At 42.6% G+C, this 16238-nt stretch overlaps 1 pseudogene; it reads left to right on the top strand.

Moving 5' to 3' along the window:
- The first annotated feature begins 10763 nt into the window (after positions 1-10763).
- LOC127694296 (eukaryotic translation initiation factor 2 subunit 3, X-linked-like) lies at positions 10764-12157 on the top strand (annotated as a pseudogene).
- Positions 12158-16238: the final 4081 nt, after the last annotated feature.

Genomic DNA, 16238 nt, shown 5'->3' with positions numbered 1-16238 from the left:
GCAACTAATAAACACAGACACCAAACCTAATGACATAGGCTTGGGGCATGAGCTTCAGCAGAGCGTTTACCTAGCAGGTGGGAGGCCCTGGGCTCAAACTCCAGCTTTGGAAAAACATCAGTGAACTAGAAAAGAGGACCAGAGATACAGTCAGTAAAAGGAAATAAGGATCTCAGAAAAAATGAATTAGGTTTATATGAAGGAGGAAGAGGGGAACCACAGAAGAGAGTTTATGAATGAAATGGTCAAATAAATACAAATAAAGGGTTGCATACTTAGGACAGCAGAACAGGGGCTGGAGAGAGGGCTCAGTGGTTAAGAGCTCCTTCAGAGGACCTGGGTTCAGTTCCCAGCACCCATGTCACAGCAACTCACAGTCATCCAGTTCCAGGGGATAAAGTGCTTTCTTCTGACCCCCCTGAGCATGAGGCATTCATGTCACACACACACACACACACACACACACACACACACACACAGATACACACGTGGTGTATTAGGATATATGTATACACATACAAACACACACAGATATACATATACATATAATCATATACACATACATATAATACATATACACATACATATAATACATACACACACATACACACACACACACACATACACACATACATATGTATGGTAAATTCCTTGGTAGCAGATATTGTAGAATTCCAAAGAAACACACAGATCATGTGAAATAAAAAAAGATTAAAGTAAAATGGAAGCCAGAGATGGTGGTGTATGCTTGTGGTCCCAACATTTAAGAATTTGCAAGATGGCTGCCAGCCTGAGCGGTATAAGAAGATGCTGTCAAAAATGAAATAAAAAGAAAACAAATATATAATAAAGGAGCTGGAAGGGAAGACAAAATCTCCCAAGGAATAAAGATAATAAACAAAGAAGGTAGAAAGGAAGGTATACACAAAGTTTACACACACACACACACACACACACACACACACACACACGAACAAGGCAGACAGAGATCAGCGAGCTGGAGACAGTCTTAGTTTGCTTTCTGTTGCTGTGAGAAAACACTCAAAACCACTTGTGAGACGAAAGCATTTATTTTGGCTTTCTTCACTCTTATTCAACACAGTGCTTCCAATTTTAGCCATAGTAATACAGGGAAAGAAAGATATAAAAAGGAGGCAAATAGAAAAGTTGAACTTAGATTCTCCTTAATTGCAGATGGCATGACCATATACATAAATGCATCAGGCTTTCTGTCATGTATGGTGATAATACTTCAGGGGTGGAGGCTCTCTAGCCTGACTAAGTGCACAAGGCCCTGGGTTCCATTTTCAGTACCACAGAAATAAATAATTTACTCAGTGAACAGTCCATCATAAACTATTAATATTTTAATTAGTTACAGGATCCAAAATCAACTCCCTAACCCTAACCCTAACAGTTCTCTTTTCTGTGTTGTTTTTTTGTTGTTGTTTTTTGGGGGTTTTTTGAGACAGAGTTTCTCTGTGTTGTCCTGGCTCCCCTGGAACTCACTCTGTAGACCAGGCTGGCTTTGAACTCAGAAATCGGCCTGCCTCTGCCTCCCAAGTGCTGGGATTACAGGCATGCGCCACCTCTGCCCGGCAACAGTTCTGTTTTCAATATGCTAAGAGTGAACATGTGGAGAAAGAAATCAAGAAAACAATCCCATTCTCAATATCTACATAAAATCCCTCCTAAGGAATCAATATAACTGAGGAGGTAAATGGACTCATATTGTGGGAACTTTAAACACTGAATTAAAAATCAAAGAATACACTAGAACATAGAGAGACATCTCGTGCTTTTAGAACAGCAGTATTAATATGAAAAAGAGTATGTTGCTGAAAGCAAGCTACCTATTCAGTTAACCCCTCTCAAAATTCCACTGACACAAGCTGGCAAGATGGCTCAGTGGGTAAAAGGTGCTTGCTGCCAATGCTGATGACCCAAGTTCAATCCCCAGGATCCACGTGATGGAAGAAGAGACCCGACCTCCTCAAACTGTCCTCTGACTTCCACACATGTGCTATGGCATGCAACCCTCCTCAAAACAGAGCTAATAAAAGTGTCATAGACAGCCTTCACAGAAATAGACTAAACTATGCGAAGATTCATATGGAAACAGCAAAGGCTCTGAATGGCCAAACCAGTTTGAATAGAAAGAGTAAGTGTGCAGGCATCATAATGCCTTTAATCCCAGCACTTGGGAGGCAGAAGTCAATATCTTCAGAAAACATACAAATTCATGGAGATGGACTAGCATACTGTTAAACAATGATTGGGCCATTGAAGAAAGCAAGCAAAATAAAATTTAAAAGTTCTCAGAATTTAATGATGTTAAAAAACATACTGGAATCTGTGGGATACAATGGAATATCTAAGAAACTTATAGCTATAAATTCCTATGCTAAAAAATTAGAGAGATCTCAATAAATAACTTAATGATGCATCTTGGGATCCTAGAAAACAAACAAAACAAACAAAACAAAACAAAACAAAAAACAAGCCAAACGCAAAATCAGCAGATAGAGGGAAAAAAGACCAGAGAAGAAATAAAATGAAATTTAAAAAATGCAAAGAATGAATGAAATGGAGTTTATTCTTTGAAAGGGTAAGACAACTGACAAGGTGTGGTTTTCCATAATGGTTTCCATTTCTCTTGCTGCAAAGGGAAGCTTCTCTGATAAGGAGTTATAACTACACTTATCTGCCTGTGGGTATAGGGATACATTTAAAATGCAGTCAGGAATTATGTTGTCTGGTGAGGTGGCAATAGCAGGCTTTCTTCTAGGATCTGTATCCTTACTAACCCTGAGTGGTCAGTTAGGTTTCTAGTACCAGGCATGATTTCCCTCCTATTGAGTGGGCCTTACGTCCAATTAGAGAGCTGTTGGTTACTAAAAAGTATGTGTGCCACTATTACATTCTTGGGGATATCTTGCCACACTGGTCATTGTTATAGTTCATAGGTGTCACGGATGGATAGGGCTACTGGTTGTGTCCCTTGGCAATTTGCACAATACTTTTTGGTACTCTAAAAGCTGGACCACAGGAAGGAGGCTTTCAGGCTAGATCCAGCTCAGATATTCTGGATCTTGTGTCCAATGTATGTGGTGCTGACTTCTGAGAAGTAACAAAAGCTACAGAAAGAGCAAATGAAAATCAACCCAGAAAAATCACAACTGGACATAGTACAGAGATGAATGGATCATGGGGACCCCAGTCCTAACAGATACATCTGCAACACAACTCCTAGACTGAAGGCTTAGGGGACATTTTGGATGAGGGGTGGAAAGGTTGCAAGAGCAGACAGGAAGTCTGCTGTGAGATTGTATCCTATAAATGACAGGAACACTATTGATACATCCATGGTACCACAACAATGAGGCTGCCTAAACAAGACCTGATCAATGACAATATCAATAAACATGCTGACTCAGGAGGAGGAAATCTCATGAAACCCCACCACTAGACCAAGAACCACAGCAGCTAAAGTCTACTGACGGAGGATTAGCCTGTCCCAGGAATGAACCCCTAATTGATTATCCAATTCCAAGTGGTCATATATACTCAAGTCACACTAAATAGACTTAGCAGGTATATTTATACATTTATGCACAAAATGTAACAATAATAACCAAAGAAAAAGAGGCCATCAATATAAGAAGGAGTGGGAACCATGTGGGAGAAAATAGGGGAGGATGTAATTATATTTAAATTTAAAAACTTTTAATAAAAAGTAACATAAGATACAAAAGAAACTTTTAGCTAAACTGATAAAAAAGAAAGTGGGTGAGTGCTAGAGAGATGGCTCAGTGGTTAAGAGCACTTGCTACTCTTTCAGAGAACCTGAGTTCAGTTCCCGGCAAACGCACTGAGTGGCTCAGCTGTCCGTAACTAGAGCTCCAAGGATTCCAATGGCCTCTTCAGACTCCGTAGGCACTGGCACACAAAAAGAGGAGGGAGAGAGGGAGACAGGCAGAGAGAGAGAGAGAGAGAGAGAGAGAGAGAGAGAGAGAGAGAGGAGAGAAAGAAGAGAGAAGAGAGAAAAGAGAGAGGAGAGAGAAGAAAAGAGAGAAGAGAGAGGAGAGAAGAGAGAGAGAAAAGAGAGAGAAGAGAGAGAGAAGACAGAGATGAGAGAGATTTGACAAAAGAAAAGAAGACCCAAATTGAGAAAAAAGGACTGCCACCTTCCTGCATTTTTAAAAAATATTAAGTTTATTCTATGACAATTTCATACATGCATACAATGTGTCTTGATCGTATTCTTCTATCCTACTTTGCTTTCTGCTGTTGTGATAAAACCCATGATCAAGCTGAGGGGCCTTTGATAATTAATGGCTGCTGGGAGATGAAGAGTCATTTTCTTCAGGGGTGTAGCTGATGGTGAGCTGCCCATGAACCAGTAAGTAGCTTTACCTTCATGCACGTGCAAGCAATCCTACTCAAATTCAGTGGGGCATATGAAAAAAGAAAGAAAAGCAATTGATGTGATCAAAATACATATATGCATATATCAATCTCACAGAATGATTGTAAAGGAAAAATTATGAGAGTAGGAAGGGTGGGTGGGGAAGAAGGGTGGGTGTGTCCAGTATGAGACAGTAAGGAGTGGGTAATGCTGGGAGCGGGGAGGGGTTAGTTTTGCTTCCTTTTGCTTTGTTTATAGTCAACATGGTACAAGCCAGAGTCATCCAGGAAGAGTATCTCAACTGAGAAAAAAATATCTCCATTAGATTGGCCAGTAGCCAAGTCTGTGGAGACATATTCTGGAATAATGACTGATATGGGAGGACCCAGCTTACTGGGGCTGGTGCCACCCCTGGTCAGGTGGTCCTGGGTTGTATAAGATAGTTGGCTGAGCTGGGCATGATGACACACACCTTCAATCCCAGCACTTGTAAGGTAGAGGCAAGCAGATCTCCCTGAGTTCAAGGGCAGCCTGATCAACTTAGTGAGTTCCAGGGCTACACGGATAGCCACTGTCCCCAAAACATCAAAAACAAACAAACAAACAAACTAACTAACAAAAAACAAACAAATCCAGTTTGAGCAAAGCATGGGCAAGCAGCACTCCTTCACGGCCTCTGCTTCAGTTCCTGCCCCCAGGTTCCTGCCTTCAGTTCCTGCCCCGATTTCCCTCATTGATGGACCATGGATAGAGCATGTAAGTTAAATACTTTCCTCCTTAATGGGTTTTATCACAGCAGCAGAAAGCAAAGTAGGATAGAAGAATATGATCAAGACACATTGTATGCATGTATGAAATTGTCATAGAAGAAACTTAATGTTTTTTAAAAATGCAGGAAGGCAGCAGTCCTTTTTCCTCAGACTTCATCTGGGTAACTTGCTAGAAAGTGGCACTTACTCTAAGGAAGGGGTTTTTTTTTTCCTCTAAGTTATTTTTTTTCAGGAAATTCCCTCCCAGATTCACCCACCCAGAGGTATGCCTCTTAGTTGTTTCCAGATGCCATCAAATTGACAAGATTAACTATTACAGTGCCCAAGGAAAGCTACCTTCCTTAATAGATGGTGTTGAGAAAACTGGGTATCCACAGAAGAAGAAAACTAGGTGCCCATCTTTCTCTCTGTACAAAAATCTATTCAAAGCAGGTCAAAGGCTTTAATGTAAGGTGTGACCCTTTGAAAGTACTAGAGAAAAACACTTCCAGGTAGGCGAGAACTTTCTAAAAAGGACTCTAATAGCCCAGGAAATAATAGGAAGGATTGATAAAATTAGACTCATGTAATTCAAAAGATTCTTCATAGCAAAGGAAAACTAATATTAATGTGAAAAGTCGGCTCTGGAATGTGGGAAAAGTTGTCAGTGATTCATCTTCCTGGAATTAATACTCAGCATATAGAAAGAACTCAAAAGTAAACATTAAAGGAAAACAATCCAACCAAGACGCAGCCAACCAAATCAGACAGTTTCCCAAATAAGTACAGGTGGCCAATAAACATGTGAAGAGTGTTCAGAATCCTTAGCAATCAGGGAAACAGGTAAAACTGCTCTGAGAGTCCCTCTCACCCTAGTCAGGATGGCAAATGCTGGTGAGGATGTGGAGCAACACCTTATTTGTGGTTCATGGGTGTGGTGGTTTGAATATGCTTGACCCAGGAAGTGGTCCTATTAGGAGGTGTGGCCTTGTAGGAGTGGGTGTGGCCTTATTGGAGGAAGTCTGTCACTGTGGAGCTGGACTTTGGGACACTCCCTAGCCACGTGGGAGACAGTCTTTTGTTCACCTTCAGAACAAGATGTAGAACTCTCAGCTCCTCCAGCCTCATGTCTGCCTGGATGCTGCCATGCTCCTGCCTTGATGATAATGGACTGAACCTCAGTACCTGTAAACCAGCCCCAATTAAACGCTGTCCTTTATAAGAGTTGCTGTGAAAAAAAAAAAAAAAGCTGGGCGGTAGTGGCGCACGCCTGTAATCCCAGCACTCTGGGAGGCAGAGGCAGGTGGATTTCTGAGTTCGAGGCCAGCCTGGTCTACAGAGTGAGTTCCAGGACAGCCAGGGCTATACAGAGAAACCCTGTCTCGAAAAAACCAAATCCAAAAAAACCAAAAAAAAAAAAAAAAAAAGTTGCTGTGGTCATGGCATCTCTGTACAGCAATGGAAACCCTAAGACAGTGGGAATGTGATGTAGATTCAGTTACTACTGAAACCATGGGGAAAGTGTCTAAACACTGAGAAGTACCATGTGATCCAGGTGTGCACTACTGGGTACATACTGAAAGCAGTTTGAGTCACCATGTAACAGAGAAACTTGTGCAACAGTGTTTGCGGTGGTACAACAGCCAATCTATGGCACCAACCTAGGTGTCCATCAAAAATGAGTACAAAAGAAATATGTTAGAGACTTATTTAGTCTCCAGCATGTAGTGCTAATTGGGGACTGGCTAAACCTAAGCTATGGAATCTCCTGGAAAGGCTTCCAGCTACTGGAGGCAAGCTCTTGATGTGGACAATAGGACCATAGCCATGTCTTCCCCCTTTTTGCTTCTTTCTGTGAAACCAGGGCTTCTGTTATCATATGCATCTTCCATGATATGCCAGCTCACCATAGGCTTCAAAGTAAAGGGGAAAGCAGCCATGACTCAATCTTCCCAACAGTGAGGTAAGGCGAGCTGCTCCTCTTCTCAAGTGTTGCAGCTCACAAGGCCAGCAGAAGCCGCTAAAGCCAAGTTTACTTCTTTTCTTTTTACTTATTTACTTTTTAAAGATGTATTTTATTGTATGAGTGTGGGTGTTTTGCCTGCATGTGTGTCTGTGCACCACATGCATTCAATGCCCACAGAAGCCAGAAGAAGATGTCAGAGTCCCTGGAATCGGAGTTAGAGATGGTTGTGAGCTGCCATGTAGGTGCTAGGAATCGAACCTGTGTCCTCTGGAAGAGCAGCCAGTGCTCTTAACCACTGAGCCATCTCTACAGCCCCAACTTTCTTATTTTTATTATAAACAATGGTATATTTCTAAGAATTTCTGTATTACAAGTTTGATGTGCTATTCTTTCATTTAGTTCATTTCAGAAGAGTTTCTAAATTTCTCTTGAGACTATTTGGCCTGTAGATTCCTTAAGGATATATAATTTAATTTATTCTTGATTTCAAACTTAATTCCATTATTATTTGAAGACATGCTATTTTAGCCAGGGTTCTCTAGAGAGACAGAACTGACAAAATAATATCTACACATTATAACAGGATTTATTAGAGTGGTTTACAGGCTGTAGTGCGGCCTGTCTTCTATCTCCTGACAGGTCAAGAATCCAGTAATTGTTCTGTGGTCTCTGAAGTCCTGATCTAGGAGTCCTAGAGGATTCTAAGAGAGCATCTGGCCTTCTCTCTCTTGGTTGGAAGTCCAGATACGTGGATTCTAATTCCAGGAGAGGAACGCCTTAGCAGGAGGGTAGACGAACTTACCATCGAGAGTGACGGCAGGCAAGCAGGCAAGAAGCTGCCGCTCATTTCCTCTGTGTCCTTTAACGTGGGCTGTGCAAGAAGGTGTGGCCCAGAGTTAGGGTTGGTCTTCCCAACTCAAATAACCCAATCCTTACAGGCAGGCCCAGCTTGGGTATTAATTGCTGCCAGATGTAGTCAAGCTGACCTCAAGCTCAGCCATCACACCTCCTGATGCAGCTGTAGTCTCTTTCACTGTGTGGAGGTCTGGTTTTTGGCCCGTGACAGCATATAGAATTGGTGAAGTTGCATGAGGACTTGAAAATACTGTGGATTTATTAGGGGTATCCACTTTAAAGAATTTTCTTGTCTTGTTAAATTAATTATTTTAAAATTAATAATTATTGTTATTTGTGTGTGTGCATGTGTGCATGTGTGTGTGTGTGCATGTGTGTGTGTGTGTGTGCGCACGCGTGCATGTGTAGAGGTCAGAGGACAACTTTCAGGAGTCCTCTGCTCTCTCTTTCCACTCTGGCTTCTGGCCATCAAATTCAGGTTGTCAGGCTTGCTCAATGAGTTTGTTTGCTTTTAAGCCTGCCAAGCCATCTTTCTGGCCCTAAATTGTCATTTTTATTATTATATACTGTTCACCTTTTGCTTCATAACTGAGCCTGTTCCGAATTATACTCTGATATTATTATATCCACTCTGGCTTTTTTTTACTGGGGTTTGCAGAGCCAATTTTCTGACACATTTTCTTTCTACTTTTATTTCAAGTCTTCTAGATGGCATGTAATACTTTTTAAAACCTTTTAATAACCTTTGAATTTTAATTTTTGCTGGATGGGCAACAACATATACTGCAAGTACAGGTCTAGGCAGGTTTTTTTTTCCTTTCCTTTCCTTTCCTTTCCTTTCTCTTTTTTCTTTCTCCCCCCTCTCTCTTTCCTTCTTTCATAAGTGAGGCTTTTTAAAAAAGATTTGTTTATTGCCTGTATGTAAGTACACTGTCATTGTCTTTAGGCAGTACCAGATCTCATTACAGATGGTTGTGAGCCACCATGTGGTTGCTGGGAATTTAACTCAGGACCTTTAGGTAGACCAGTTGGTACTCTTAACTGCTGAGCCAGGCTTTCTAGGCAGGCTTTCAATGGGGAAGGTTAGCCTTTGGATTGAGGAGTCAGAAGATTTTACCTTAGTGTGGTCCAGAATAGTTCTTGGTATGGGAGGTTTATTGTGATGTTCCAGGTCTCATGGGCAATACACCTTTCTCTCATGTCTGGTTGTTTTGAGTGACTGTGAATAGACTCATGCCTGGTTGTTTTGGGTTACCATGAATATTGTATGTCTACATACACCACACATAGATGCTTCCCTGCGTCACACATAGATGACACTCTCTTGCAGCAGAAATCCTGGTCCTCTGGTTCATATAATCTCCCCTCTTCTGTGGTGTTCTCTGAGGCTTAGGTGTGGGGTTATATTGTAGATGTAACAATAGGGTTGGACACACCATGGTCAATTGCTCTGCATTTTTGTGACAGCTCAGAGGCTCTTCATCTTGTGATCTTGCTGAGGCCATTTCAAGTTTAACCAGAATCTGGTCTCCTTGATGGAGAACACAGTGGAAAACTATCCAACTCCATTCTAGAAACCCTAGGTGAGGATGTCCCTACTAAACTAATAGGAGATAGCCCTAGTAGGAGATAGCCTACTTTAGTTCCTGTTAAACTGTTTCTTGGGGCAAACCTTCCCCTCCTGCTAACTGCTTATCTTAGTTTCTATCAAGCTGCTTTCTGACACAAAGCTTCCCTGACCCCGAGACCCCTGCCCCAGCTTCTGCTGCGATTGCCTAGTGAGATGCAGGAACATGGTTTCTGCCTTCAGAAACTCTGCGCTCTGCACACTCAGTGCTACACTTGGGTCCCCAAGTCTAGTTCTAGCTGGTCAGAATAAAGACTGTCAATCAACTATAATCTGTGAGTAGTCATCTCTGATGGACATCTCCATAGCATTTTGAAAAGTGTTGAATTTCTGTAATGATCTTTGTCTGCTGCAATAGATAGATAGATAGATAGATAGATAGATAGATAGATAGATAAAAGGAAAAAAGCTTTTTGATAAGGGGTGAGCACTACATTTACACCTATCTGTTGGTATAAGGACAGGTATTTCGAATGCAGTTAGGATTTATACTGATTGGGGGAAGTGGTAATAGTATGTTCTCCTCTAGGGTCCAGGACTTCACTGCTCATGAGTAGTGAGCTAGATTTGTAATACCGGGCATGAATTTCCTCCTAGTGAGTGGGCCTTAGGTTGGTTACCTCCAAGATATTGCACTCTTAGAAATATCTTGCCAACCTGGTAATTGTTGCTGTCCATAGGCTTTGCCCCTGGGCCTGGCTGTTGTCTGCTTCTCTCCTTTGGCTGTTTGCAGAGCTCCTTCAGATACTTTGGGAGCTTGTGCTTGGGGAGGGGGCTTCCAGGTCTCTTCCTCCTGGGTCTGAAATGTGTGGTGTCTTCAGTAATAGGATCTTGCCTTCAAGTTCTGGGAGGCAACCAAAGGCAATAGCAACAGCCTGAATTATTTGGGAGCTTCTTGGATTCTTCATCAATAACTCAAAGGGAGATTTCTTGTGCCTGACACTGGGGTTTTTGTTAGTTTATGGCTGTAGGTGCTATCATTACAGCAAGTAGTTTAACTTCATTCAAAACACATGTGTGTGCATATGTACATGCACATATATGTTTATAGTATGTTAAGCTATGTCTATACAAGTAAACATAAAAAATATTTATGTACAAGGGGGCCTACGTTATGTCAGGCAGCTGCAGAGCATTTTTCTTTTCTCTCTGAGCAAAATGGCTGGGGGTGAGGTTGGAGTGACTCTCAGGCAGCCACATCTTTCCCAACAGGATCTCGCCACATTGGATGTTACTAAGTTGACACCACTTTCACATGAAGTTATCAGCAGACAAGTTACAATTAATATTGGTACAATTGGTCATGTAGCTCATGGGAAGTTCACTGTGGTGAAGGCTATTTCTGGAGTTCACACTGTCAGATTCAAAAATGAGCTAGAAAGAAACATTGCCATCAAGCTTGGATATGCTAATGCTAAGATTTATAAACTTGATGACCCAAGTTGTCCTAGACCAGAATGTTATAGTTCATGTGGAAGCAGTACACCAGATGAGTTTCCTACAGACATCCCAGCGACCAACAGGAACTTCAAATTAGTCAGGCATGTTTCCTTTGTTGGCTGTCCTGGCCATGATATTTTGATGGCCACGATGCTGAATGGTGCAGCAGTGATGGAGGCAGCTCTTCTGTTGATAGCTGGTAATGAATCATGCCCTCAGCCCCAGACTTCCGAACACCTGGCTGCCATAGAAATCATGAAACTCAAGCATATTTTGATCTTACAGAATAAAATTGATCTGGTAAAAGAAAGTCAGGCTAAGGAACAATATGAGCAAATTCTTGCATTTGTGCAAGGAGCGGTAAGCAGACGAGGCACCAATTATTCCAATTTCTGCTCAGCGGAAGCACAATATTGAAGTTGTCTGTGAGAACATAGTGAGGAAGATACCTGTGCCACCAATAGACTTTACCTCAGAGCCCTGTCTCATTGTTATCTGGTCATTTGATGTCAACAAACCTGGCTGTGAAGGTGTTGACTTTAAGGGAGGTGTAGCTGGTGGTAGTATTCTAAAAGCAGTGTTAAAGGTAGGCCAGGAGATAGAAGTCAGACCCAGTACTGTCTCCAAAGATAGTGAAGGAAAACTCATGTGTAAGCCAATCTTTTCCAAAATTGTGTCACTTTTTGCCGAACATAATGATCTTTAGTATGCTGCCCCAGTGGTCTCATCAGAGTTGGAACAAAGATCGACCCGACTTTGTGCTGAGCTGACAGAATTGGGTGACAAGTGCTTGGTGCAGTTGGAGATTTACCTGAAATATTCACAGAACTGGAAATTTCCTATTTCCTGCTTAGATGTCTTCTGGGTGTATGTACTGAAGGAGATAAGAAAGCAGCAAAGGTTCAAAGGCTGTCTAAGAATGAAGTGCTTATGGTCAACATAGGGTCCCTGTCAACAGGAGGAAGAGTTAGTGCTGTCAAAGCTGATTTGGGCAAAATGTTTTGACCAATCCTGTGTGCACAGAAGTAGGAGAAAAAATTGCCTCTAGCAGAAGAGTTGAGAAACACTGGCGTTTATTTGGTTGGGGTCAGATAAGAAGAGGAGTAAGCTGACTATAGATGATGACTAAAGACTTCAAGTTACACAATGCCTTGGGATGGATTTGGAATTTCTTTTAATAGCCTAGGGGTATATTTTCAAAGCAATACTAGGGAGAATTAATTTCATAGCTCATTACCTTACTATTCTTATATTTTGGTGATGAAAATGTAACCTCGGCCGGGCGGTGGTGGCGCATGCCTGTAATCCCAGCACTCTGGGAGGCAGAGGCAGGCAGATTTCTGAGTTCGAGGCCAGCCTGGTCTACAGAGTGAGTTCCAGGACAGCCAGGGCTATAAAGAAAAACCCTGTCTCCAAAATACCAAATACAAAAAAAAAAAAAAAAGAAAGAAAGAAAGAAAAAAAAAGAAAAGAAAATGTAACCTCTACTTTTTTCTTTTTATTGATTCCTTGTTTCACATCATGTAACTCAGTCCTGCTCATCCCCTCCAGTACAGAGCCGTATTGGGGCAGTCACGCACATGGTCAGAGTTTGACTTTGGTCAAGGTTAACTTCTCCCAGATAGCCAGGATCCTGCTCCACCTAGGGTGGAGTGCTCGAAGTAAAGGTTAAGTTCATTGTTCCTCCAGGTTTGGGAATTCCTGAATTAAGCAGGTGACCCACCCAGCTGCCGGAGCAGTCAAGACGAGGACCTCCAAGAGAAGCTAGACAACTTCCACCGGAACTTAGCCCGGAGTCTGGAGGGAAGGGTTTGCCCAAACTGTTAAAAGGTCTGGCGCCATTAAAGTTTCTGGCTTCGATCAGTGAATATTGTCTTAGCCATACTTCTTTTCGCCCCTTCCCTTCCCTATTTATCCCTCAGCTTCTGTTCCAGAAACCCACTTCGTAATAGCTGCAGGCAGCTATGGAACCCAACACCCTCCTATCCAACCTTTGCCCTTGCAACCTCCTCCAAAATAAATAACACACAAACAGCAACCAAACATAGCACAGAAAACATGCCATCGTGGAAGCTGTAGCTTCTGTGATAACACCAATGTCAGGACTCGTCCAGTTACCCTGTGCTGTTCCGCATCGTGGAGATCCTGCAGCGTTGGAATAGCAGGGTGGCCCTTTCACGATCCCAACCATTCAAAGATGACATAGATTTTAGGGTGGATCACTTCAGAATCCTGGATCTGGGCCAGGGTGGTGGCTGAGCTGGTCAGCTGGGGCCCACTCTTCTAAGAGCCACAGCTCGGGAGGGGTGGGGCCAGCTCTCGCAGTGCAATCAGGGTCAGCTGCACTGTGTTGGGAAGATGAGGTGCAGGGACTGCTCATGCCCTTAAGGCCAGCTCTCCTTACTCAAGGTGGCAGTGGGGGAGGGTGTCCCATACATACCAACTCGTAACAGACCCGAGTGGCGGGACCAGCTGTCCAGAGTGCTGTGTCCAGTGAGGGATGGGGCCAGATCTGCACAGCCTCGGACATCCCAGTGGTCTCTACTGCTAATAATGAGCCACGGACACTGACCTGCCACTGGAGCCACAGGCTGGCTTTTCTCTCCCATCTGTCATAGTGACAAGCAGGTATCTATGGTCATGCGCTGAAGGGCAGGTCTGTGGGTGGCATGGGGGTCCGCAAGACCTTGTGTTCCTCTTTCCATGTGTTGATTTAATTTGAGTTTTATGAGCCCTAGGCATAAGACAAGTTTGGGGCACCAAGTTAGGATGGACCTTTATAAAGGAATGCCCTGCTCTGCCCCTGATATAGTATAATACTACCAACAAGGTGTCTCTGTGCCCATTGCTGGGGTTATAACCTACTTCTAATATGGGGCCTAAAATTAAGTGTGAAAAGTGGTATACTATATCCTTGGATCAAATCTAAATTTTAGCAAAAGTTAAGCATTCCAAAATAATGTCTAATTTATCAATTAATGAAAGTTTGAAGTGAAACTTCACTGCAACCAGCCTTTAGTGCAGCACCCGTATCATGAACCTGTCTAAGATGAAAATGCTGTCTTCCCATGATTCATCTGTGAGTAGGTCCATAGTGAAGGGCAATTAGTAAAAGCCAAAGGCCCACCCCTGTAGTTGTCCTTCTGTTTGGGGTTCTGTTGTCTGACATTTGAAGGAAGGCAACCAATGGGTTCAAATGAGCACTGCTCTTAGAATTGCGTGACACGCATTCCCCATTCCCCTAACACAGGTAGACCGTAGCCGGTTCCTGGATGGGACCTTAGGAATCCAATGCCCTGAGGCTATGTCTGTTATTTATGCCTAAAATCTCAGTCTTCCCCCACTGGCAAAGAGTACAATAGCCGGTGGTTAGTGAGAGTTGACAAGGTTCTGTCCAGGTTGCTTTTCTGAGGTCTTTGTTTTAGAAGTGGAACAGCTTCTTGCATGATGAATAAACACTCTATCATTGACTCCCAAAAAAATTATTTAACTTTCTTTCGGCTTTCTAAAAACCATTTTAAAACAGTGCTGTCTCTCCCCCTTCCCTTCCTCTCTGCACTGCCCTCCCTCACACCTTGCCAGTCAATCCTCCAGCCTGGTTTTTCCCATTTCCCCTCACAGCACCTATGTCCTACTATTCTCTCTAGAGCTACCATGGTCCTTTATCTTTTCATGACTTCTGCAGTTCTGCCAGGCTATAGATTCATGTGTGAAGACTTGTAGCTAGGATCCGTAGGTAAGAGAGAATATGTGACTTTTGACTTTATGGGTCTGGGTTCCTCATTCAATACAATATTTTCTAGGTCCATCCATTTATCCACAAAGTTCATAATTTCATTTTTCTTTACAGCTTAATAGCGTTGCATAGTATATATATATGTGTGTGTACCACAATTTCTCTGTTTATTCTTCAGTTGAAGAACACTTAGGCTGTTTCTATTTCCTGGCCATTGTGACTACAAAAGCAGTGGACTTGGAATGAAGCAAGCATCTGTGAAGGAGGATGTCCAGTCCTTTGGGCGTGTGACAAGGAGTGTTTCAGCTTTGTGAAAATTCTCTACAGTTATTTCTAGAGTGGCTCCAATAGCTTGCAATTTCACCAACAGCGAAATCATGTTTAGCATTATAGAGCCCTTGCTTAAGTAGGAGTCCCCTGAACTGTGAGACAAGGGTCCATGAGATGATTTAGTGGACGGAGGCCCTTGTAGCTAAGCCCTGGCGGTTACACCTGGTGACCTGGGTCCAGTCCCTAGGACTGACTGGGTGCAAGGAGAGAACCAATGCCTGCAAGTTGTCGGCTGCTCTCTATGATGCAGACTGTGGCACACATGAGTGTGCACACAAGTGCACACAAACACACACATACATAAATAAAAGGAGTCGAAGACAAAGAGATCCCTCCATGGGCAGGGGCAATGGAGATTTCTACCGGTTCCTAGTGTTACAGCTCATTTCCCATAATATGATATGTCTACAAGGTAGGCAGGTAAAGCCCTCTAAGAAATTCTGTTTAAAAACAGCTACAGACAATTGAGCATTTACATAAAATTAAGACTATAAAGTTAGCTCAGATGCATCATGGTTCCTGTGACTAAGGCAGTTTTGACAGATGCCATGACTTAAATTTGTTGATAAATTAGAATTGTTAGTACGGATTCTTTCCTGAGTTATTGTATCTATTTTTCATAAAAGCATATGCTAACTGGAAATGCTCTAAATTGTTTGGTGTATTTGAGTCTGTTGAAGGTGTCAAACTTTAATTAGCATGTGTAATTATAAATGCACAGTGGCCCAGGAAGGAAGTTAAAGCTGCAGTTTGGTGAAGGAATTGGGAGAAGTATAGAACATTTTGTTCAAAAGGGGAAGGATTTTTAATGAAGATGTTCAAATTTTAAAGGAAGGAAGCCAAGCAGGAAGGAAAGAGAAAGTTCCTCTGGGTGAGGGGGCTTCATTTTGAAAGTTAAAAAGAAAGAGGATGTTTAAGATTCAGAAAGGGCCGGGTGGTGGTGGCGCACGCCTGTAATCCCAGCACTCTGGGAGGCAGAGGCAGGCGGATCTCTGTGAGTTCAAGGCCAGCCTGGTGGATATATTGAGTTCCGGGCCAGTGAGACCCTGTCTCAAAGTAACAGAATCAGAAACAGTTTGGGAAAGGAAGGGCTTTGTTCCTTTACTGGAAAAAGAGAAAAACCAGAA

This window comes from Apodemus sylvaticus, chromosome 10 (assembly GCF_947179515.1).
Source record: "Apodemus sylvaticus chromosome 10, mApoSyl1.1, whole genome shotgun sequence".
Taxonomy (NCBI): Eukaryota; Metazoa; Chordata; class Mammalia; order Rodentia; family Muridae; genus Apodemus; species Apodemus sylvaticus.
This window is presented reverse-complemented; position numbering and strand designations above follow the sequence as displayed.